Here is a 25423-nt window from a genome sequence, read left to right as displayed (position 1 = left end):
CCCATGACCAAATTGCTTCAATAGTGCAATCACAAATCAATCATTCAGGGTTTACTTTAAAATAGGTACGAATTATGTAAGTTGAAATTAGAAAACGTCAAGGTTTCCAAAGAGAACGGGGTTAATACTAATTGCGTTTTAAATGATTTTTAATGGTGACCCTAACTAAAACATCTATATTGGCGGTATGACCCCACATTGGTAGGTGTCGGTATATCTCAATGTCCCTATTTTTAAATATACATGCACACACAAGCTTAACCATTACTCGACAGTAGGTACTCATTGACACGTGCAACTTTACAATGACATTGTGGTAGTGCTCGTGACTAGTATTTCCTTTGTAGTAGTTTTTGTATATAAGTCATGTCTTATTGTAACTTTGACGGTAGACGAAATAAATTATAAACACCCAGGGACGTAACGAAATAAAATGAAGTGAAATTGGGTTTACCGGCCTACTTTCTGCTCCGACTGGACTAATGAAAACTGGCATATGCCGTGTAATGAGGACAATTTTGTCCAGGGTTATTTTACGTGCACGCCAATGTGTACACAGGACCTCGGGTTTTTGTCGTATCCGACCGACTATTCGCTGTCCTTTTTGCCCAGATCTCTGTCCTACATCACTGACAAGTGGAAACCACACCGGGAAATCCCAATGAACATTCTTCGCCAACACCGGGACCGAACACGGGACCTCCAGGTTAACGAGTCGACGTCTTACTCACTGAGCAAACGTGGCGTCCTCGGGGACATAACATAAGCTGCACAATTACACACTAGATATCCAACTAATAATGAAAACACTCGTTCCGACAAAATGTTTTCTTAGACTTGTGTGTTTAGTAGTGTTTCGTATTCATGATGCAAGCACACTCGATCCCAATTAAGTATTCGATAAAATCTTCGAAATCGAATATGGAGTAATTTAATATGTCTGGTAAATCGAATACGGAGTTATGTCATCTGTCTGTTAGTTTTTCTAAAGCTGGTTCCACGAAAATGTATATCTACATATTTATAATATGTAAATAATCAAAAAACATATAGAAAAGGGTATGGTTCATTGTCGACATCTTAGATTTTGTTGTTATGCGTGAGTGATGAACGGGAGAATTTTGCCCGGATATCGACGCTTCCACCCACATTTATTCGATTCAAACTGTTCAGAGATATTTTATGTGTATCCGAATCTGCCCTTTGCATGTTTATTATCTGGATTAAGATTTTATATAAATTATTATTTAGACATTTATTCACATGACGAGCCCATAATCACCTCTCTAGACAATTGTCTGGCTTCAATATCGAGTGGAGTAGACAATATCCGTAATATCTACATCAAACTTTAATATATGGTGGCAGTAATGATGACGGCAATGGTATTCGACAATCGACAATATGAATTGGCAATCGGGGGACACAATTTAGTAGAATATATGCTAGCCGGATTACCGCCCATTCACATCATCTACAAATGTGCACCAATTCTTTGAACATTCTGAAAGAGGAGAAAGTATTGGAGGTTCTGCTTCCAGTCATTACTGGCATTGTTAATCATTATATAACCACCAGTACTGTTCCTATATGCTTAAAGTCAGCTCTGATTTCACCTTTGTTGAAGAAACCAAACCTTGATCCTCAGCTGTGTAAGAAGTACTTACCGGTTTTCAACTTGCCATTCATCGGCAGGGTTATTGAAATAATTATTGCATCTCAAATTCAGATTATCTGACCTGACACTGGAAAAGAATCTAGCTGTGCACCTAGTACTTTTGGAACTCACTGCTGCTTTAGATACTAGAGATCATAGTATTCTATTTCAAAGGCTGGAATCTTCAGTTGGGATCCGTGGTCCCGCACTGTCATGGATAAAGTCATATCATCAAGATAGAAAACAATAAGTGCAAATAAACAGATCGGTGTCTCAATCATGTGCTGTTACAAAAGGTGTTCCACAAGGATCTATATTGGGTCCTCTACTTTTTCTCTTATACATTCTTCCAGTTGGTCAAGTCATAAGAAGACATGGGGTACAAAACCACGGCTTTGCTGATGACACCCAAATATATGACTACTTTAATGACATTCAAGGATGGATGACCAGAAATAGGCTAAAACTTAACGATGATAAATTGGAATTTCTTGTCATATCAACAAAATCATAATCCAGTAAATTGTTTAAAGCGGATTCTATATTCAAATCGCCGATTGCTCTATAACTCCCAAGAAGCAGGCTAAGAGTATTGATTTTGTGACCGATGAATTTATGTCTCCAGTTAAGCAAATCAATAGTATCATACGGACAATGCATCTTCAAATGAGAACAATTTCGAGAATACACTCTAAGCTTAATATTGATGCTTGCCAGAGTAGGTTCACTTCTGTTAGGAGCATCAGAAACACTTGTAAACAGACTACAAATAGTGCAAAACAATGCTGCACGTCGCATAACTAAAACACGAAAATTTGATAATATATCCACCAAGTTACAGAAAATCCATTGGCTTCCTGTTTGAGCTAGTGTTTAAAGCTGTTGCTAATGTGTTTAATCAATTTATTCTTACACTGCACCCAGTTATATAAAAGAACTCTTTGATTTCTATACTTTCCGACGATCCAACCTTCGTTCTTCAAGTGATCATAACACACTTGGGATTCCTAAATCTAATAAACGTTCTGGTAAACATGCTTTCTTCGTTAGAGCAGCTAAAATGTGGAATGATCTTCCAAAAAAAACCTGAGAGTCCTCTTCCATCTAGAGCTAACTTAAAGACATATTTATTTTAAAAATGTTTTTGAACTGTTTTGTTGGAATGCGCTTTGAAATACTCATGTGTAATGAAGCGCTATATAAATCGAATAATAATATTTATTCAGGTATTCATAATTCATTGGGATTATATGCGATTATTACCATGAGTGTTGGTTGTATGTGTAACTTTTATATTATGCAAATGTTTGTAGTGTTTGACGTTATAATTGTTTGTCACCAAGCATTCCTCTATAGCAATGTGTTTTACAAAAGTAAATGGTAACGTATAATGCAAAACGTATTATATAACATTTATTAGTATGACAAGTGAATAGTATTGATCATAACGTAGGTAAAAACTGTGACCGAAAATAATGGAGGGGATTAGTGTTTTGTTAATTTTATTGTTTTACACTGCTGTAAATCAAGGTAAGATCACATAATATACAGCGAGGAGGGGGTATACTAATTGAGTCAGACACTAGCTCGCTAACCAGATGGTCAATCCTGATAGAGTCATTGTATTTGTTATGTTAAATAGTTTGTGTATAACATGGTCTAGGAAACGCTGACGTCTGTATTGTATATAATGTGTTCTTTAGCCTAGGCGTTGTTATAATCATGTTATACAATGTCTGTTTATAATTTCGCTTAGAATAAGGTAATTTGACTGAAGTTTGCAATATATTAATTTGTATTATGTATTCTTAAAATAATATAACAAGAACGACCAGATCTTTATCTAAATCTTGCACAATGCATCTTTAAACATTTTCATTGACAATAAACCAGTTTACCCGAATTCTTTGATAAAACCAATTACATGTCGCTTACATGTTGAAATGAAATTGAACCATATATTAGTCCCGAAATAACCTAATTTATATCGAGTGAACGCTTAACCCTATTACTCTCTTCCCCTCTCTGTGTAGCTTATATATATGTTTACAGGTGTCGAGGGTGTCAGGTTAGATGTAACACCATCACAGAATTTACAGTCGGGTGCTACATCTTTAACATTACGCTGTTCTCCTACTGTTAGTTCTGGTTATGCTATATTATTGAGTATACAGATAAATAAACAAATAACCTTGGTAGTCGTAGATTTACTTGGGACGAGACCTGGAACAGGAATAACTGGACCGAAATATACAGTAACCGGAAACTTCCAGACAAAACGACCAGCCCAATCCTATCTACAAGTTGTTATCAAAGATCCTGATTGTAATGATGCTGCTGAATATCAGTGTATAACTAATGGGATTGCTGGTACCTCCCAGATTTCATTTCAAGAAGATAAAAATGTTACATTTCAAAGTAAGTATTCATAAGTATGATTGTATTGTACCCGATGAATAAAGGACAGTTGCACTGTAAATATAAAGTACTATAACAATTCTTCTTATTATACTGGAAGTGATATATCTCTTAATAATAGGACGGAGGGCCTGACAAGAACAGCTGTCTAGTCCTTCGGATGAGACGAAAAACCGAGGTGCCGTGTATACATTGGAATGCACGTATAAGATCCCTTGGCAGATGGAATTCGATATAAGAGTAGGCGATAGTGCCGCTGCCCGGGAAAAATTTCCCTCATAGCACACTGTATGGCGTATGCCCGTCTTCAATAGCCCAGCATAGGAGCAGAACAGTAGGACGTTAAACCCCATTTCATTTCATTTCTCTTAATAATAGGTATTTTAACATTGACGTATCGCACTAAGGAAGAGGTTACTTGGCTTGAATGAATTTGTGTTGATTATTTGCGTTGTTCATTATAAGCTCTGTTTGCAAGTATTTTACAAACAATAATAATAAATCTTAGGCATGTAACTTTAAATTTATAATATTGTTAAAGATTTGTTTACATTAGGAAACAGTTATTGTTCAAAGTAAGTATTTCATGACACAGGTAATCGGGTAGTGGAAGCCTGCTAGCCCTGTCCCTCACATTTTATATTTAAATATCTTCACCTGAAATAAATGAAATGAAATGGAGTTTAACGTCATACTGTTCTGCTCCTAACCTGGGCTAATGAAGACGGGCATACGCCATACAGTGTGCTATGAGGGAAATTTTGCCCGGACAGCGGCACTACGGCCTACTCTTATATCGAATTCCAACTGCCAAGGGATCTTTTACGTGCACGCCAATGTGTACACGGGACCTCGGTTTTTCGCCCCATCCGAACGACTAGACAGCTTTTCTTGTCAGCCCCTACGCCCTGCATCACTGACAAGGGAGAACCACGCCGGAAAATCTGGATGAACTTTCTCGGCCAATGCAGGGATCGAACACCCGACCTCCAGGCTAGGGAGCTAGCGTCTTACCCACTTAGCCACGTGATCCCCCACCTGAAATAAAGTAAGCATTTCAGACATAAGTAAATGTGAGAAATAAGATTTTAATGTTAAGAAAGTACTAAGGACTAGTCTACTCTATGACTACGTTACAAACTAAGCTCTATTATGTTATAGGTGGTATTAACATGATGATATATCCAAATAAACAACAGTATGATGTTGGTGAAAATATTGAGATAACCTGTCATGTAAATGTTGGGAATCCTCAATGGTCCTGGTCTTGGGAATCCATATCACCTGGTGATTCTTATCCTACACCAATACGGGAGAATATAACTGATGGTCAAGTTGATCCACCAGCGTCATCTGCATGTGGCTATTATTCTAGAAGCAAATTTAGTTATTATGTTGGTAAAAATGATACTGGTCTAGAGATCAGATGTATGGTCGGCAATTCAGCTATCTACAGTGCTAAGAAAATTATCTATATAAGAAGTAAGTGAAACATGAAGTCCTTTCGGTGCCCCTATTGTAAATAATCTGGTTGTTTACTGAAATATTAAATCTCAAATTTAAATACGTTGCTTAGTAGCATATTAAAAGAAGAAAAATTTTAGATAATTACTCTTGAAATAAAAAAACAAGTTGGTAGGTTCAAGTCATTTCCACGACACACTGAAGTAACAAATCAATTTTTAAAATAGATTTACCAATTATTAATATATACGTATATGTTATCACGTACTAAATTTATCTTGAGCGCGCATAAACACCCGGGGTTGCGATACATTAAAACTTAAAGTTCGGCATTACGTGTGTCGATATTTATGGATTGGATGTAAAATGTATCTGTAAAGAAAGATCATCCCATTTGATGTATTTTAACAAGAACACAAGGTAAGATGTCTTTCATCTGGGACGGTAGATAGCACCTGATGCTTCAATATTCAAATGTTCGGACAGAACATATCTTAATAAACGCTTTAGATTTATAAAAATAGATGCTATCTACCGGAAAAGTATTAAGGTGAAGACAGTATATTTTAGATATCCTTTGTTACAATCCAAGGGATTTTTGTGAATGTAGATTAAAGATTGTGTCACAGAAGGTCGGAATGTCAGATGTGGTAGTATTTAAAGAGTGTGCTACATCACTGTATCTAGATGGATGTTTCGGTGTGCTAAGTGATTTAAAGAATGTGGCAAGACAAAGTGTATGAATATATGTTAACGAATTTTAGGCGTGTTAAGTGATTTACAAAGTGTGATATCCAGATGGATGTGTGTGTATCAATAGATATATACGATTTGCGATGTGTCAGATTTAAAGTTGCAATTTCATATTTCAATTTCAGTTATATTTTTAAAATGTATTAAAATAAAGCCTTAAAATAGATGGTGTCTATAAACAGTCCCACCTTGTTAAAGAATAATCCTATTAATCCTATAATTCACTACTGCCAGTTGAGAAATTGGCAAAAATATCATTTTCAACTTCAAATTCAAACGTTTGAAGATAGCTATTCCATGGGGGGGGGGGTGTAAAAAAAACAAGGGAGGTAATTGTGTTATTATTTCCGGAGTCAAGGATTTATAAGTGGGAGAATGATACCTATGAGTTGACAACCTATTGAGCAAAAGACAAAGAAATAATTATGTTTTGACTTTCTTAGAAAATATGAAATTCTCGCTCTAAAGAGTGTATCAAGGCAGTGTATCTGGGCGGATACTAATTAATGTTCGGTGTGCTTAGTGATTTTTTTTTGTGTCTGTGTGGATGTGTATTTGCTTTAGTTGTTCTGGATATTTTAAAGTGAATGTCGAGCCAGCATATATAACTAGATAGATGTTAAGAGTGATTTAAAGATTGTACTAAATGGCCATTTGTGGGGTGAGGAAAAATATTGTGTGTTTATTAGTTCTAGGAAATAACTGCTTTTAAGAGTGTTTGGCATTTTAGTGCGTAAGAGCGATGGGGGATGTGTGCTTAGCTGTGTTCAAAACTGTACGACAAAGAAATAATTATGTTTTGACTTTCTTAGAAAATATGAAATTCTCGCTCTAAAGAGTGTATCAAGGCAGTGTATCTGGGCGGATACTAATTAATGTTCGGTGTGCTTAGTGATTTTTTTTTGTGTCTGTGTGGATGTGTATTTGCTTTAGTTGTTCTGGATATTTTAAAGTGAATGTCGAGCCAGCATATATAACTAGATAGATGTTAAGAGTGATTTAAAGATTGTACTAAATGGCCATTTGTGGGGTGAGGAAAAATATTGTGTGTTTATTAGTTCTAGGAAATAACTGCTTTTAAGAGTGTTTGGCATTTTAGTGCGTAAGAGCGATGGGGGATGTGTGCTTAGCTGTGTTCAAAACTGTACGAATTGTGATAGAATTTGAATCATGAATGCTGATTAAAAATGCATTAAGCAAAAAATGGGCTATCTCGCCATGACTTAGCATGTGGTTGTATCTATGGTATCTATGAATATTGCAACTAATACAGCTGTTATATTAATAACTTAAAGATATATATATTGGAGATGAAGCTGGTAGTTTTTCTTAATACTGTGACAAATAGTGCCCCATAACTTGTATCATATTAAGACTATATTTTATACATGTAAAATATTTATTTAGATGCATTGAACCATTTTAAACCCCACATTTGTGAAACCATTGAACCCCATGTTATTGATCTACGATATAAGTTAAACTGTCCACAACATATATACACGGCCACTATGTAATATGCACGCATCTAATTACGTACTCAAAAATTTCCACATGTAGTGACGAAGGTATGTATATAAGACCCCGAGACGAGAGACTTGGACGAGAAGAGTGGAAATGAGCAGAGCCGCTGCCGTGGCTGAGGGGCTGAATGGTAGTAATATAGTCATGTACTGTGTTAATGTTATTGTTTATATCCCTGGTGTATTTATGTTTCTGCTGTATTTGTATTTAGCTGTTTCATATTCTGTTCCCGATGTAAATAGATCCTATATTTAAGAAACTGATCTAATCTATGTTACCAGTAATAGTGTTACAATATACCTGTGTATGGTAAGTTGATTAGTTTGTATATTTAACGGAATAATCAACAGCACAGAGAACGAAACCGACATGTTAAATTGTCTACTTGGTAGGAAATGGTATAGTTAAAACTAACAAATCGAATTAAATAGTATCTTGTCGAGTTGCAATACAAATACACATTAGTTATGTAAATGTCTCAAATGAGAAGTGGTATCAGTCGTCCGTTCGGTTATGGAAAGATTCGTCTGTGCTGATTAGTTTGGATCTGATATTTTCAGAAAACATCGGTTTGTCCTCATTTTTGCGTGTCCGCTGTAATTTGTTTCTCGGGTACAGACTGACTGTGTAACACACAGATGGTAAACACCCTGCCCATGATCTGATATGTAGAAGCAAATAGTGGTGATCACTATGGACATAGTCGTCTACTCATAGGGCGTCAAGCAGTTCCACCAGTCACCACTTAACAATGCAAACAACGTATAGTTCGCCGTTTGTCAACTGTTCCCGCGACGTAGGAAGAGTCTTACCAATCAAATCTTTTTATTCAAGTGAACTCTTAACCTCAATCAAGCACATGGACGTTTAGGCTTTGAAATTGTAAGGCTTTCTTGTACATTAATTATGCAATATTCAGCAGGGATTATGCAAGTACATCAAGAGAAAGTATAAATTGGAATCCACGCATAGCCTATACTTTACGCATTCCGTAGAATATGATATTGAAATGGCAAGATGATACATGATTTCGGGTGCAAGATATGGTAATCATCAACAACCGTCTGATAGTTAGTGGGAAGAAGTAGTTACGTCGATATCTTATAAGGTAACACATGTATAAATATGCTTTGGTGTTGTGGGACTCGGAGGCTATTTAATCTATACTAATATTGTGACTGCCGTTTGTCTGTCTGTCCGGGGTTGGCGGCTACACTAGGTCTGCCCCGAGTCTGAAATTTGGGGTATAGGGGTAGCTCGGACCGGGGAGTAACATAGGCCAGGTGGCGTTAGTCTACCACTTCCGGTTTCGGAGTTATGACCCCCCGAACGAAGCCGGTCTGTTCGGGGTTGGCGGCTACACTAGGTCTGCCCTGAGTCTGACATTTGGGGTTTAGGGGTAGCTGGGACCGGGGAGTAACATAGGCCAGGTGGCGTTAGTCTACCACTTCCGGTTTTGGAGTTATGATCCCCGAGCGAAGTCTGTCTGTTCGGGGTTGGCGGCTACATCTGCCCCGAGTCTGAAATTTGAGGTTTAGGGGTAGCTCGGGCCAAGGAGTAACATAGGCCAGGTGGCGTTAGTCTACCACTTCCGGTTTCGGAGTTATGACCCCCGAGCGAAGCCGGTCTGTTCGGGGTTGGCGGCTACACTAGGTCTGCCCCGAGTCTGAAATTTGGGGTATAGGGGTAGCTCGGAGCGGGGAGTAACATAGGCCAGGTGGCGTTAGTCTACCACTTCCGGTTTCGGAGTTATGACCCCCGAGCGAAGTCTGTCTGTTCGGGGTTGGCGGCTACACTAGGTCTACCCCGAGTCTGAAATTTGGGGTATAGGGGTAGCTCGGACCGGGGAGTAACATAGGCCAGGTGGCGTTAGTCTACCACTTCCGGTTTCGGAGTTATGACCCCCGAGCGAAGCCGGGTATCCTGCTAGTAATAAATAGAATAACCAGTTAGAAATTAGAAATGACCTTCTACCTACTCAGATGTGTGTTAATTCCCAAACTTGACCAATTATATGGAGTGATATTGCCCAAGGGGGTCCAAGGGAACAGTTTGATACCCTTTATGTGCTTGTACTGGGATTTGCATTTAAGGTAGATTAAGTGTGGCCAACCAGTTGTGAACTTTGAACTACTCAGAAGTGGGTTAAACCACATAATTGACTACTCAGAAACATTCATATTGTCACTGGGAATCCTAAGGAACATTTTGACACAGGTTTCATATATGCATCATGAAACTAATTTTGCGGCAATGTGAACAGTGCCTCTGGCGGTGTCCTTAAAAGCATATATATTTACGGTTATCATGCTATTTGTACTAGAGATAATAATTAAATTTGGCTAGCTTTTAGACTAATAATGTTGATTCGTTCAGTAAAATGTAACGATGTTACGGTGTCCATTTCTGATTAGCCATCGATAGCCTGAACAACCCTTACACACAATTCTGGTATGTTAAAGTTCTAATGCATATTTATACGAAAAATTTTGTTTTTTTAAAAAAAAGAGTGTTATAGACTGTTCCGTATATATTTTTAAACTATTATATATTCATTCGTCTTTTATCCAAGGAATTATAATGTAGTTTGTGTAATGATTATACAATATCTAAACATTCAACATTTGATTCAATTAACCCTTATAATGGGCTTCATTACTACAAATGTATTTTATAACTATTACACGCATGACTTTGTTTTGGAATTAAACATAATGTTCGTTGTTTTTTATTTAAGTGTACATATGAAAAGTGAGAAGAGAGAAAAAAATTTTTTTTAAAGAATAGAATGTGATTAATATTCTCTACCTTTTAATTCGTGCTCTTGGAATCAAACTGGGCCGATCCAAATATTTTTAAAAATTGTTCCTAAATGAAGAAAATTTCATTATGTTGATAAGAGTATTTTACATAATATATTACAATTTAACAGGACCAATTCGCGCTCTTAGAATCTAACTGGACCCCCTCCTCTAACTGGAGACCCCCTCCTCTAACTGGACCCCCTCCTACGGATCAATATTACTGCGCGTCTTCAACTGGGTGCCGTGCCGGTTACACCCAACCCCATAGATTCCTAAATCTGTAAAAGAGTAGCTTGGAAGCTGACAAAGGGGTCATCACGAAACGGTATTTTTCAGGTTCTTGCACGTTACCATACAAAAGAAATTCGCTGAGAGTTAGTCTCAAAATGACCAAAGTAGTGTGTCGACGAGATATTAAATCCCATTCCTAAACAAAAGATAATCAAAGTATATTTACTTACTAGTCAAATTTAAGTTTTGTCTATACGATGTATTGAAATAAGGTCGCGATTATGCCAGAAATATTTTTCAACCTTAGCATGCAAAAATAGCAGGCGGCAATGTTCTATTAACGTCCCTTTAACAGTTAGCAACACAAATAAAGCAATTGGAAGTATATTTATTGTAATTGCGGTGTGGTAGTCAATATATTGATATTTGCAGTGTTACAATCAAATTTCAGAGTTGATAAAACATGCTTTTTCCAGTTGATCTATTATTTCCTTTGTATTGTATCTATATAACTGGAATATTTGAACTACGTGAGTAGAAGCTGATTTTCAAGTTGTTTCTAGTTTGTTTTCCAATGAAATAAATCTGATTTCAAATAATCGGAGCCATGCAATATTAAATGTCATATATTCAGTGTTTCAACTGTATTGACTAAACTGGTGATTTGTAAAGCCAAATTCAACACCTGGTTAAATCGCTGCCAACCTGTCTTTATATAATTTAGAATGATGGATTTAAGTCGAAACAAATCAAAGTATGTAGTAACTGGTATGGTTTTACTTATTATTTTAGGTTGGAGTTTTCATGATACAGTTCCATCAACACCATCAGTTAACAGATCAAATTGTTTCTAAAGACACGGTACCTAATTCAGAGGATTCGGATACCCAATTATCCCCTGTCATACCGGTAGACATCGTAGAGGAACACCACGAAGGTACATTTATTCTTTACATTTCTTTATTTTTGTGTATCTCTAGCTGTCGACTTCCAGTTTTATTTGTGGGCGTCACTGGCGACAATAGGGGGCCGCGGTGAATCGGTGAGTATTGGCTCGCTAAGCTGGAACTCCCGTGTGCGATCCCGGTGTTGACCGAGAAAGTTCGTCTGGATTTTCGACGTGCTTCCGCCTTGCCTGCGCTGCAGGACGTAGATCCTTATAAGGGAAAACGTTATCATTGAGATGGTATGAAAATAGTACACACTGACATGCCTGTAAAAGATCCCTAGACAAAAGGAATTTGTTTTAGGTGTAGCCATAGCGCCAACGTCCGGGCAATTTGTCCCTTATAGCACATTACATGGTGTATGCCCGTGTTCGGTGCACAGTAGGACGTTAAACCGCATATCAATTCATTTATCTTTCCGACGACAATGAATATTTAAAGAGTTTGAAATCAATTCCAGTCACATTATAAGACTCCTTGACTCAATACTCATTTGAACGCATATTACTGTTTTCTTTCAAGCTATGAATGGGTCCAATTACCATTCAACAGAATTACTGTTAATAAAGGTACAGGTACAAAGCAACAGCATTTTCAAATAAGAAGTATAACAGGAAAACATGTATTATGAGACCAAATGTTGACAATTTTGCGATTTTTTACAGAAAAGGGAAATATGAATTATTAATTTACTATTAATATTCATTTTTAGAAAAAAAATAAGCACATTCGAGACACACTGTAAAACATATATAAACGCATTTCGTTTCAGAAAAAGCAAAAACCTTTTCAAAAGAGAAGTTTATTATATAAAACTAGATAATAAAGTACATGTAGCAATAAACAAAATGAATTTAAAAAACCAAACACACCCAATGGGTATTCAATAAAAACAATTTTGTTTTCAAAAGTATAACAGGAAAACATGTATTATGAGACCAAATATTGACAATTTTGCGATTCTTTACAGAAAAGGGAAATATGAATTATTAATTTACTATTACTATTCATTTTTAGAAAAAAAAATAAGCACATTCGAGACACACTGTAAAACATATATAAACGCATTTCGTTTCAGAAAAAGCCATATTTGTATTTAAGCTAAAATAAATCATTGTGAACAGAAATTATTGTAAAGCGACATACGTGGAAGAGTCATAGCAATAAATCATTATAGGTTATATATATTAAGTAAAATTCAATTATTAGAGAAAAAAAACACTAAAAATTAAATTTTTGCCTAGTACTTTCATCGTTATCAAACGAATCGTCAGGCTATTTTAATGCGTTACTATGCTGTTACAATAACTTTACGTCATAACAGAGGAAAATGACATGTTAAAAATATAAAAACTAAAACGAAATAACATTAATTAAACATCAAACATAATTAAAATAATCACCTCTTAGCATTCAAAACTGGGTTATATTTAGCGATAAAGTTGCTTTCTTTTGTTTTCAAGAGATCATTATTACTAACTAGCAGGATACCCGGCTTCGCTCGGGGGTCATAACTCCGAAACCGGAAGTGGTAGACTAACGCCACCTGGCCTATGTTATTCCCCGGTCCGAGCTACCCCTATACCCCAAATTTCATACTCGGGGCAGATGTAGCCGCCAACCCCGAACAGACTTCGCTCGGGGGTCATAACTCCGAAACCGGAAGTAGTAGACTAACGCCACCTGGCCTATGTAGAAGGTCATTTCTAATTTCTAACTGGTTATTCTATTTATTACTAGCAGGATACCCGGCTTCGCTCGGGGGTCATAACTCCGAAACCGGAAGTGGTAGACTAACGCCACCTGGCCTATGTTACTCCCCGGTCCGAGCTACCCCTATACCCCAAATTTCAGACTCGGGGCAGACCTAGTGTAGCCGCCAACTTCGAACAGACAGACAGACAGACAGACAAACGACAGTCACAAATATATATATAGATAGATAGATAGATATTGAGCCTGTACAAGTTTAAAGTTGATTTAAAGTTTAGACCCGTAGTAGGGGAGCCTAATGGTAGTATACAAAGATTGAGCAACTTTGTAGATTTTATCCTAAAACCTTTTTGTACATACGTGAAACGCTTTTTACGAGATGACATAGACTTTTTGTGCAAACTACCAGAATCTGTAGACGCTAACAGCATTTTAGTCAGTTTAGATGTTGAAAATTTATACAGTAACATCGAACAAGATCTTGGATTAAAGGTTGTAGATTACTGGACAGATAAGTTGGATTTCAAAAGTAATTTGTGGTAGAAGCACTTAAAATTGTTCTGTCAAATAATTTTTTTTTTATTTTGCTGGGCAATTTTATGATCAAATTAAAGGGGTGGCTATGAGCATATGCAACGCTTACTCTTGGTTATTTGGAAGAATTGTGGTATTCTGAAATTGGGCAGTTTTTTGGTCGTGAAACACAATTATTCATTGAAGTAGCATGGAGGAGATTTCTGGATGATGGTTTAATAATATTACCAAATAATCCAGAACTCCTTATTCAACTCCATTCCCTGCTTAATTCGATTAACAAAAGTTTAAATTTCACGATCGAAAAAGGCACAACCAGTCTCAACTTTCTAGATGTGTCAGTAAGGCTTTTATCCACCGGAGAAATAACGGACACATCCAGCGCCACCCGATTAAATTTTATTACATTCTTCGAGAAGGTATTTGTTGAGTAATAAAACCTTACCGCACGGTACAAATAAACCCTTCTAGTAGTTTATCAAGGTTCGGGTGCTTCCGGAGTCCAAAATGGACGCTTTATATAAATGAGAATTTTGGGGATAACTAACCCGAACCCTAACCCTTTTTAAAAGATTGAACTTGGGTCTAATTTAGCTTTTACTTCTCTTAAAAGGGTTAGGGTTAGGGTTCGGGTTAGTACTCATTTGTATAAAGCGGCCATTTTGGTATGAGTTCTGGCTTGTTCTGGAATTTGTTGCTTCCAGTGGTGATAAACTACTAGAAGGTTTTATTACTCAACAAATACCTTCTCGAAGTATGTAATAAAATCTAATCGGGTGCCAGCGCATACCAAAAGTAATATTCCTTATAATCTTACAAGACGGATATGTACAATAGTATCTTCGGAAGAAGATAAATCAAAACGTCTAAAAGAGCTAAGGGGATTCCTTATAAAACAACATTATCTTTTAAACTTGATAAATTTGGTTAAGAAAACGCATCTAAATTTAACATTGGTGATCTCAGAAAACCCAAAATAACACTAACTAATCATATAACACTTGTGACAACATTTAATTCTTCTCAAGAAAGAGGGTTCTCCATTGCAAAGGGGCGGTTGGATATTTTAAAGAACAGTAGTCGTAAATTAAAATACATCCTAAATAATTCAAAAATTGTAAATAGTCTAAAACAACCTCAATATCTTAGAAGAATATTAACATCATCAAAATTTGATTCCGATATTTCGGTACCCCGTTTATCCAAGTGTGGGAAACTACGATGTATGACATGTTCCAATTAGAAGGAACATTTGTCCAAATTATTAAAGATGTTAAATTCTATGCAAAACAAAATATGAATTACAAATCGAAATATGTAATTTACTTATTAATACGTAATGGTTGTAATAGCAAGTACATTGGAAAAACTACTGATAATTTGAATTTGCGAATTAACCAACATTGTTCTAATAACTCGCAAGAAATAGATTCTTGCCGGTAAGCGAACATATGGATATTTGTGGTAAAGTTCAATTCAAGATTTTTTCCTTTGTACATGGCCAATATTAGTGATACTGATCTCTTAAGAAACAAAGAAAGCAACTTTATCGCTAAATATAACCCAATTTTGAATGCTAAGGGGTGATTATTTTAATTATGTTTGATATTTAATTAATGTTATTTCGGTTTAGTTTTTATATTTTACATATGTCACTTTCCTCTGTTATGACGTAACGTTGTTGTAACAGCATAGTAACGCATTAAAATAGCTTGACGATTCGTTTGATAACGATGAAAGTACTAGCCAAAAATTTAATTTTTAGTGTTTTTTCTCTAATAATTGAATTTTACTTATATGTTTAACTGAGAGTTAGATCGTTTTATAATTTTTTTTCTTATATATAAGAAAAGTTGTTTCTTTAAAGGTAGTTTTTAAAGAAAACGGCAAGATTTGAAAAGTATGCTATCTAAGGTGAATGAATGAATGAAATGGCAGTTTAACGTCTTATTTTACTGTACCAACCCGGTTTGTGCAGACGGGCACGCGCATCATACAGTGTGCTATGATAAGAGTGATATAAATATTGTTCTCAATAATCTTTTAGTTAATGTTTAAAAGTTTCAACATATTAATTTTCTAAATATGAAAAAAGCTTTGCCATTAACGTATTGAGACTATTTAATCCCTTTCAAACTGCAATATTTTGATAGTTGAATTTCGAAAAGGAATATCAATTTGAGAACAGTTCAATATTTACAAATATATGATGAAACAAAAATTAGTCAGCTTTCGGCATCCTCTGCAGACGATATATAAGCCAGACGACACATATGACCAACGCTAAAATCTTTTGATGGGCCTATTTATATACGATTGAACACATGTTGAGAGATTTTCTACCGGTGATATTTGATTGTGTTTTCTTAAAGGGGCATTATGTAAGATTAGATAAACAGCTGACAGTTCTCGCTATAATAGTTAAAAAAATATATAATGAAAAATGAATATGTTGAATACAATACAGTGTAGCCTCGATTGTCATTGTTACCGTTGTTACGATAATAAATAAAGTCTTGGTTATCCAGTTTTACTTTAAATCATCAACTGCAAAACGTATTTAAATCTAATAATATCGGAGCCACCCGATGGCATCGAGAGTTGATTACGGTCTTGGTAAGTTAATTAATGATTAATAATTTGACCAGTAATAGGCAGATTTAACTCTTGCATAATGTATGTTTAAGAATGGATGAAATGGATTATATTAAATACCCTACTTGTCTGTAACTAAAGGGCTAATGAAGACGACATTAAGAAAAATAAAATCATAGAATTCATCAAATGTTTTGATCAAGTTCGTAACACGCGTAAAGGAGGTACTATTTAAAGATTTCGTTGATAAATATTTTAATATTTAGATTTTTTAAGCGCGCACATTTGAAGCTGTGGACCACCCTGAATGCGGGCGAATCGCCCCAGCGATTTTACTCATTTGCACTCATTTTCTATTGTATTCAACCTTGGGCGTTTCTGTGTCGCAGCAAGATCTCAAGCTCGGATCATGTGATCATATTCTGCAAAACAGCACCCGGGAGTGAATCTTCCACAAATTGCCATAAAATGGGTGAGAGGGCGTTCAAATTTCTTAAAATGTGTTCAAACGAATACAAATTCTAAATAACTAAACCTTCAAAATTGGTTTATTTTCTCCAAGCCGTTGTTTATATATATGTAACTTAGCTAAACTATATATCAAATTTGGAATTTTGTTATCATCAGTATCAATGCCAAATAAACATTTTATCAAGGTGATATCAAAATCATTGTTTGCCTTTAGTTTAATCCAGCTTCCTAATTCTTTCCAATATACCTGTACATGTTCACAGCTGTAATAAAGATGTATTAATGATTCAGTTTCTTTTTTGCAAAAGGTACATAAATCTGATTTAAAAATTCCAATTTTAGCTAAAAATTTATTTGTACCAATTATTCTACTATTGAGTCGAAATTGAAACCATTTCAGCCTAGTATCGACGGTGAAATCAAATGTTTGCTTGTAAATACGAGCCCATTCTTCTAAAGTTAATTTCATTCCTAGATCTAATTCCCATGAGTTTTCGGATTTAGTTTTTTGAATTTTTTTATCTAAGAAATGTGTGTAGAAATATTTTGCCCCAGTATCAAACATAGAGATGAATTCAATAATTTGAGGGTAAATGGGTAATATTAACCTGACATCTACTGTTTTAGCATTTATGTTGTTTAAAGTAGTCCATTTAGCAAGAAGTGATTGTTTTAATCCATACAGGTCTGTAAAGTGTGGAGAGAAATTATAGATAGATTTGAACGGGTTTTAACTTAATTAGCGCAATACTTATATAATTAAAAACCTCTTGCCAGAAAGACAATTTTGTACGCTTTGATAGTTTATAGAAATAATCATCCCCGAAAGAGCCAACCAACAACTGTTTATCTGGTAAAGAATTAACTGCCCAGGCAGTGTTTTGATGTTTTAATAATCTTCTAAACCAAGTAATTTTTAACGACTTTGAGTATGCTATTATATCAATCATTTTACATCTACCATTTTCAAAATTTTGAACCATAGTTTTTCTGGACACTCTTTCAGCTTTATTACCCCAAACAAATTTATATAACGATTTCTCTATATTTTTTAAGTAAGATATATCCGGTGAAGGTAGACTTGTTAGTAAATGATTTAATTTTGGTACTAATATTGACTTTACGACAGTTATTCGACCGAGTACAGTTAAATTTCGTTTAGACCAATTTGACATCAAGTGACAAACTTCTTGCAACTTAACATTATAATTCAGGTCTATTATCTTATCGATATCAGTACTGTATTTTATTCCTAGGGCCGTAAATTCCGATATTTCCCAGATTAAATTTTTTTTAACATTTAAAAATCGTTCTTGACTTCCTCTTAATGAACCTATCCAAACACAACAAGTTTTTTCTAAGTTTGGTTTTAAACCTGAATATTTTGCGAATTCATTAAGAAGATTCAAGGCCTGTCTAAGAGATTTTTCGCTACCGTCAAGTGTCAGAGCAGTGTCATCCGCATATTGTACGATTTTTTGGTTTTTATTCCCTAAATTAATTCCTTTAATGTCTTCCTCGTTTCTTATTAAACTACCCAAAATTTCAACGCATAGCAAAAAAACATAGGGCGATAACGGATCGCCCTGTCTACAGCCACGTCCGATGGCGAAGAACTCACTCGATTTACTAAATTGTTTAACACAGAGCTTAAAATCAGTATTAAAAATGTTCACCCATTTCCTGATTTGTTGTCCAAAATTAAAGAATTTTAAAGTTTTATCAATAAATCTCCATGAAATGGAATCAAAAGCTTTCTCGAAATCTATAAGAACAATTAGTCCGGGAATATTTTCAATTTCTGTATACTGCAAGATATCAAATAAAAGTCGTGTATTCTCCCCAATGAATCGCCCAGTTAAAAAACCCTTTTGATCCTCATGAATGAGATAATTTAAAACAGATTTAATACGTTTTGCTATAACGGCTGATAGAATTTTGTAGGAGGTATTTAGCAATGTAATTGGTCTCCAGTTTTTGATGAATTCCCTTGGTTTATTCCCTTTTGGAAGTATCGAAACAATACCGAGCCTTTGTGTTTCTGATAAGATACCCGCCTTTAGTGAATAATTAAAGGATCTGACAGGGAAAATTGATAAGTCTGGTCAGAAAAACTTATAGAATTCATTCGAAAAGCCATCACTTCCACTGCTCTTATCAGGTTTCATATGTTTTAATACAGACAGGGCCTCACTAGTTGTTATCTCCCCCTCTAGACCATCCCTTTCATTGTTACTAAGAATGGTAATGTTATGGTCCGCTAAAACTTCATCAAGATTAACATCTTCTAAACTACTGTCCCGTGATTCGTATAAATTTTTATAGAAATCCTTAATAGCTTCTAAAATATGTTTTTGATTTGTTATCAGTCGTTGATTTGTATCAATAATTTTTGTAACATTCCTATTGACATAATTTCTTTTTTCCAGATTTAGAAAATATTTGGATGGTTTCTCACCATGTTCAATATATGTAGCATTTGATCTTAAAATCAATCCTTTAATGTATTTCTCTCTTAAACGTTCTTGTTGATTTAAATAATCATGGTAAATTTCATTTAAAAACGTGTCATCTTTATCCTGAAGAAAATCATGCAGAAAGAGTAACTGTTTTTCCAAAAACTGCTTTTGTTCTTTTTCTTTTCGCTTCTTAAATACACTGTAGGATATAGTTTTTGACCTTATATTGAGTAGCAACATTACGAAAAATAATTGATCGTTAATCACAAATGAAAGGTCACTATCTTTAATAAGACCTATTTTATCTCTCGCATAAGGTAATGCGGCATATTCTTTTTTTGTGTCTAGAATCGTATTTTTGACTATTCTAACATATTCAACATCTTCGAGAAGTGTATTATTAAATCTCCAAAATCCCCTGCCCCTCTCGAATGAACTAGTTCTTATATTCAAGAAAACTACAGAATGATCGGTTCTGTAACCTGGTTTATCTATTAAACTTATCAACTCTTCGGAAATTAAAAAAAAATCTAATCTGGCCTTTTTTGTTGGGTTTTTTCTGCGCCATGTATAACTTTTCTTATTTGGAGAATATACCCGCCAAACATCTGAAAGATTTTCATCATTCATTAAATCTAATACTTCTTTTCTTGCCTTTATGTTGTTATATTTAACATAATTAAAACAATCAAGATCATAATTAAGGACAAGGTTAAAATCGCCACAAATGATTTTAAATTCTGAGTCAAATTCTCGTATTAGCTTTTTCAGTTTACAATAAAAATCAGGAGTATCTCTATTTGGACCATATATTGTAATTAAATTCAAAGTAATTACCTTTTCTAAAAGCAGTTCAACCGCTATAATATTACCGTCTTGACCTATGTGTTTTCGTTTTATCTCATATTCAAAGTTATTATTTAGAAGTATACAGACCCCTCTTGCATTGTTTTTTCCTTCACCTAAAATAATGTCGCCATCCCATTCTGAATGCATTTTTTTAAAATCAGAGTTCAAAAGATGTGTGTCTTGTAGACAACATATTGAGTATTTCTTTTCTGCTAAATAATTAAACAGATCTTTCCGTTTTAAGCTATCCCTCAACCCTCTACTGTTCATACTAATAATTTGTACCATTGTAACAAACAATGACCAATCGTTATAATTTCAAATATGTCTAATTCAAAATAAAGTAAATATTGAGTTGTACTGATAAGTCCATGTAGTTTGTATAAATTAGTTGTAAATAGTTTTGAATGAAAATGCTGAAAACATAAACGTATAAATGTCATAAAGTTATACACATGTACACAGATTGCAAACATATATCGTAATGTTGGAATAGGCACACTGATGTCTTGACTGATTTTCGTTTGTGTAAAGGTGTCATTTAAACGCTTTAAACTAGAACGGTTTTGAATAACTACGTTAGTATATTACACTGGGCATAGAGTCATACGCATTTTTCACAGTTATCTAACGCACTGTTTCTTGACTACTGTTATTAGTGGCAGGTTTAATCTTGAAAAGGGTTTCATTTATGTCATCATATAAATTGAAAATAATACGTTTTTTGTCATATGTCTCACCACGAACATTTCCGTTAAAATACCATGCATTTTCTATTTCTTCATGTGATTTGAGTCTATTTATGACCTCTACGTTTCTGGTTGTGACGTCATCTAGCAGGATAACACCTTGCTCTTTGAAGTATTTACGATTTCTCATTAATACTGTTTTTGCATATGTTGTTAGTACCTTTAATATGATTGGGCGAGGTTTATCTGGATGTTTTGATGGTATTCTATGAATGGCATTTATTTCCATAATTGGAATCTTAAGACCGGCACAGTCATGAGCAAGTTTAAGGAATTTTGATTTTAAGTCCTCGTTTCTCGCCTCTCTCACACCGTAAATTTTTATATTTTTTTTCCGAGAATATTGTTCATTTTTGTTTGCGAGTATCAAAGCTGATTTTGTTGCCATAGCATTTTCTCTTTCTACGCTCTTGGTAAGTTAATCAATGTCTAATTATTAATTTAGATAACATTTAAGGCCTAAAGAAAGACCCGCAATAGGCAGATTTAGCTCTTGCATAATGCATGTTTAAATACATTTTGTCTTCAGTAGCCGATGGGTGCATACAAATAAGGCATTTAACCGCATTTCATTCATTTCTGATTATGTGTTAAATTGTTAAATAATCATTTTGTTGGCATAAATCGTAAACAAATGAGAATTCCTTTCTTGGTAATTAAAAGTATTTATAATAATGAAACCGAGACCGTTATAGTAACGGATTAACAATATGTAGTCTAGTTTGAAGAAAGTAGTAGTTCGCACCAAGTTTTGGATAACTATACCTTCTATTTTTAATTATAGTGTAGGCATAAAATGAGACGCGTATACTCACCACAATCGATGTGTGGGTGGTTCCTTACATAATCTTCAAAAGAAGACTTGTAAATTCCACTGAAGCAATCAGCATTTACCAAACATGCTTTATAATTTCTAATCAACCTACAATACAATTTTAATAACTAATAACATTCTTATTTTAAACTGGGCACTTACCAGGAGCAAAACAAATATTATAATTTGTTTTGATTTTGAACTGAGCACTTACCGGGAGCTTAAAACAAATATCAGGGTTTGTTTTCATAGAATGGGCTAATGCTTCTACAGCTATCAGTGTAAATATTGTTCACAAACAATTAAATCTAGCCATTGTATACGCAGTTAACAAGAGCCTTCTCAGCGTTCATGTGGGAACCTTTCATGCAATGCGTCATCCAAAGATCTACTACTGTAGGAGTTGAACTGACCATGAAATGAAATGTGGTTTAACGTCCACCCGACACAAACTAGGTCATTCCAGACTAACATATGGTTCGATCTTATTTCAATAATTCACTTGCGCGTAAGGTTCTTTAGTAGTGGGAGAAAACCCGAGGACCCGGAGAAACCCACGATGTTGGAGCCTACTCATTGTCAAGCACAAGCGAGGAATCAAAAGAATGACTTAACGTATAAGAACCATTGACAGTTTGAATTCGAAAAAAGAGTAGGCCGTAACGGCGCTGTCGGGCAAAATGTCCGTCATAACACACTGCTTGGCTTATCATGGTGCATTCCATGGAGCAGACAAGATGGACGATCAACCCCAATAATTGTCGGATTGTGGATTTTTCGACTTCACATTCGAATTATAAAATGAATGACTATATGCACTTTACCTGCAAGCTTCGGTATTAGTGTAGTGTCCACCTTTAATGCCACAAGTTGATGTCAAGGTTGTGCAATCTGTGGAGGGAGAGAAAGAAATGGGGTTTAACGTCAAGTACAAACAACCTAGGTCATTTCGGGACTAACTTTGTGGGAGGAAACCGGGGAGGACCCGGTGAAAACCCACGAGGTTGAAAAGGCGACCCTACACCTTCTCACGTTCAAGCGGGGAATCGAAACCACGCCTCTTGAGTCAATGGCAGACCTTTTGATTTCATGCACACGCATTAAACCACTAGACCAGCCAACCCTCATGTACTCTGTGGCTGTCATGTTGTAGGAGTTTATATCTATAATAAAGAAATGTATTTATTTTAATATCACTGTTATAGACTAATTCATAATACACGCTTATGAACCTTTGATTAGCCTAAAAACCTCTACAGGAAAACATTTTTTTTTTGGCTTCGGAGTGATATGGATTGGGGTGTGTGAACCTGTGCGTTTGTCATACTAGTCAAGGCATTTTAACTCAATTTCGCACCATTCCGAGCAGTTACTGCAATAGAAATGCCGACCACGGTTTACGATTGGTATAGACCTATATTATCACCCAAAAAAAAGTCAGTCCGAAATCCGTGCCCAAATGGATCAAATTGACAAAAATCCAAAATGGCCGCCAGTTTTGACCGGAAAATGATCGCGTTTGGTATCAAAATATATCCGTTTGGGGTAGCTGAACCCATTTCCATACATATTTTCATGATTAGTTATACCGCCGAGTCAATATTGGAAAATAATTCAAGATGGCGGGAAAATTCGAATTTTACAAAGTGACCACCACATGTGGTGTCAAAATATACGTTTTGGAGGCAGCTGATTCCATTTCCGACACATTTTTTTCATCTTAGTAATTAACTGGGTTTTACGTGAAACGGAATAATTGCAATCTACACACGGCCGCCATTATCGAAGATTGACAACTCACGTTTTTCCTCATCCAACAAAGAAACGTAAGGTTTCTTTGCACATACTACATTAACATCGGAATTATCGGTTAATCAGCTTTAATTATCTCACTTATATTATCTCTTATATTTTCCTATAAGAATTTTCTTTGTACGCACTAATTTATCGATTGGTACTGCTATGCAAGTTTGTCGAGGAATGAATGTCAACGTGTGGCTTACGGATTATCGTTAACAATTTCTAGGGACCTTTAAAAACAGTGCATGTCGTGTAAATACGGTATTTACTTCATATTATTCTTCTTTTTTTTAAAAAAAAACCCCAACAATTATTACTTTTACGCGAAACGATGATTATCAAAGAACCGTTAGTGCAGCTAATGTTTTATCGTTTGGTGGAGCCTTTTGATAACCACGTGTTTCACGTTAACATTTTCTTTCGTGTTGCAAATTGGCCTCTGGCCTATTTCTATTTAATTCATCGGCTACATTTTTATATATATATTACAGATATAAAGAAATAAAATATTCTTTTGAAAGTAAACTGACAACCCCAAGAACGAGAAGAAGATCAAGATACACCTTAAGCCAGACCAAGGAAGTTACTGGTGACAGATTAAATGTCAATAGAGTTTGTGGTGAAGGTTAGCATATTGGCCTTGAGTATGCTAACCGGCAAAAACGCTCCCGTCGCCCGTGTTGCAATAAATTCATTTAGATAAATAAATAAAACTAAGACAAATTAGTTGATTCTGAATATTATGGAAACATTAATCCGACTGTGAAATCTATTCTGGAAGCCATCCGTGGAAATCAGGGTCTGATTGGGCTTGTTTTAAATCATCTATGATAAACAGACATATTCTGTACGTACATTGAGTGCGATTGTCTTGTAATATCTCTGGATTTGGTTGGAACAAGGGAAGGGCAACAGAAAAAGGGGGCACAATGTTTTCATTAGGGTGGGGATTTACTTGAGTATTTAAGGTAACTCTGTCGAAATTCGAGGGCACATAGCCACCCCCTCTCCCTCCCCTATACCCTGATAGGAAATCTTATCGGTTTCGATCTTTATCAACCATTTCCAGTTTCTTTTGTTTTTGCATTGCATTTATGAGGGCAGGGTAGGCGATTGACTACCTGCCCAGCACGCACCTTCAATGAGATTTTTTACTTGGGTTGCACAGAGTGATGACCAATTTCAATGCTAGATGTTTTATAAATATGTTAGATGTGCAAGTAATTAACGAGTGTCATCTATTTAGGGACACCAGCTTCTAGGTTGATTTGTTAAATACAACTAGATTAATGTCCAGTCCTCATTTGTCTTGTCTTGGCATGTCCAAAAAAATAGGTGTTGCGAGTTCTACTGTTTACTGTTGTAATAGAGCAACTGCCCGCACTTATGCTATCTTGCCTGGACTATACTCAAACGGGGGTTATGAGCCATCTCTTGAAAGCCGCCACAGGCGAAGGCTGCACCGAAGTCTATTATCGCGGCTTTTAAAAGTCGCGTTAACAGTTACGTGGAACTTGGAGTCGTTTGAACATATTTTTATGAAATTGGAACGCCCCCTCACTTATTTTATGGTCATTTGATCCTAAAGTGGAAGATTCGCCCCCAGGTGCGGTTTCACAGAATGTGATCAAACGATCCGAG

At 35.4% G+C, this 25423-nt stretch overlaps 2 long non-coding RNA genes across 2 annotated transcripts; both read left to right on the top strand.

The window, feature by feature from the left end:
• The first annotated feature begins 3006 nt into the window (after window positions 1-3006).
• Window positions 3007-7084, top strand: LOC126829835 (uncharacterized). The gene is made up of 3 exons (XR_007683539.2): window positions 3007-3187; window positions 3710-4075; window positions 5237-7084. It is a non-coding gene; the product is annotated as an uncharacterized LOC126829835 (long non-coding RNA).
• A 32-nt stretch (window positions 7085-7116) lies between these two features.
• On the top strand, window positions 7117-24864 carry LOC126829834 (uncharacterized). Its single transcript, XR_007683538.2, has 3 exons — window positions 7117-8924; window positions 11644-11788; window positions 24274-24864. It is a non-coding gene; the product is annotated as an uncharacterized LOC126829834 (long non-coding RNA).
• Window positions 24865-25423: the final 559 nt, after the last annotated feature.

Source organism: Patella vulgata, chromosome 8 (genome assembly GCF_932274485.2).
Source record: "Patella vulgata chromosome 8, xgPatVulg1.2, whole genome shotgun sequence".
Classification (NCBI taxonomy): domain Eukaryota; kingdom Metazoa; phylum Mollusca; class Gastropoda; family Patellidae; genus Patella; species Patella vulgata.
Note: the sequence above shows the minus strand (reverse complement) of the source record. Positions and strands in the feature narration are given on the sequence as shown.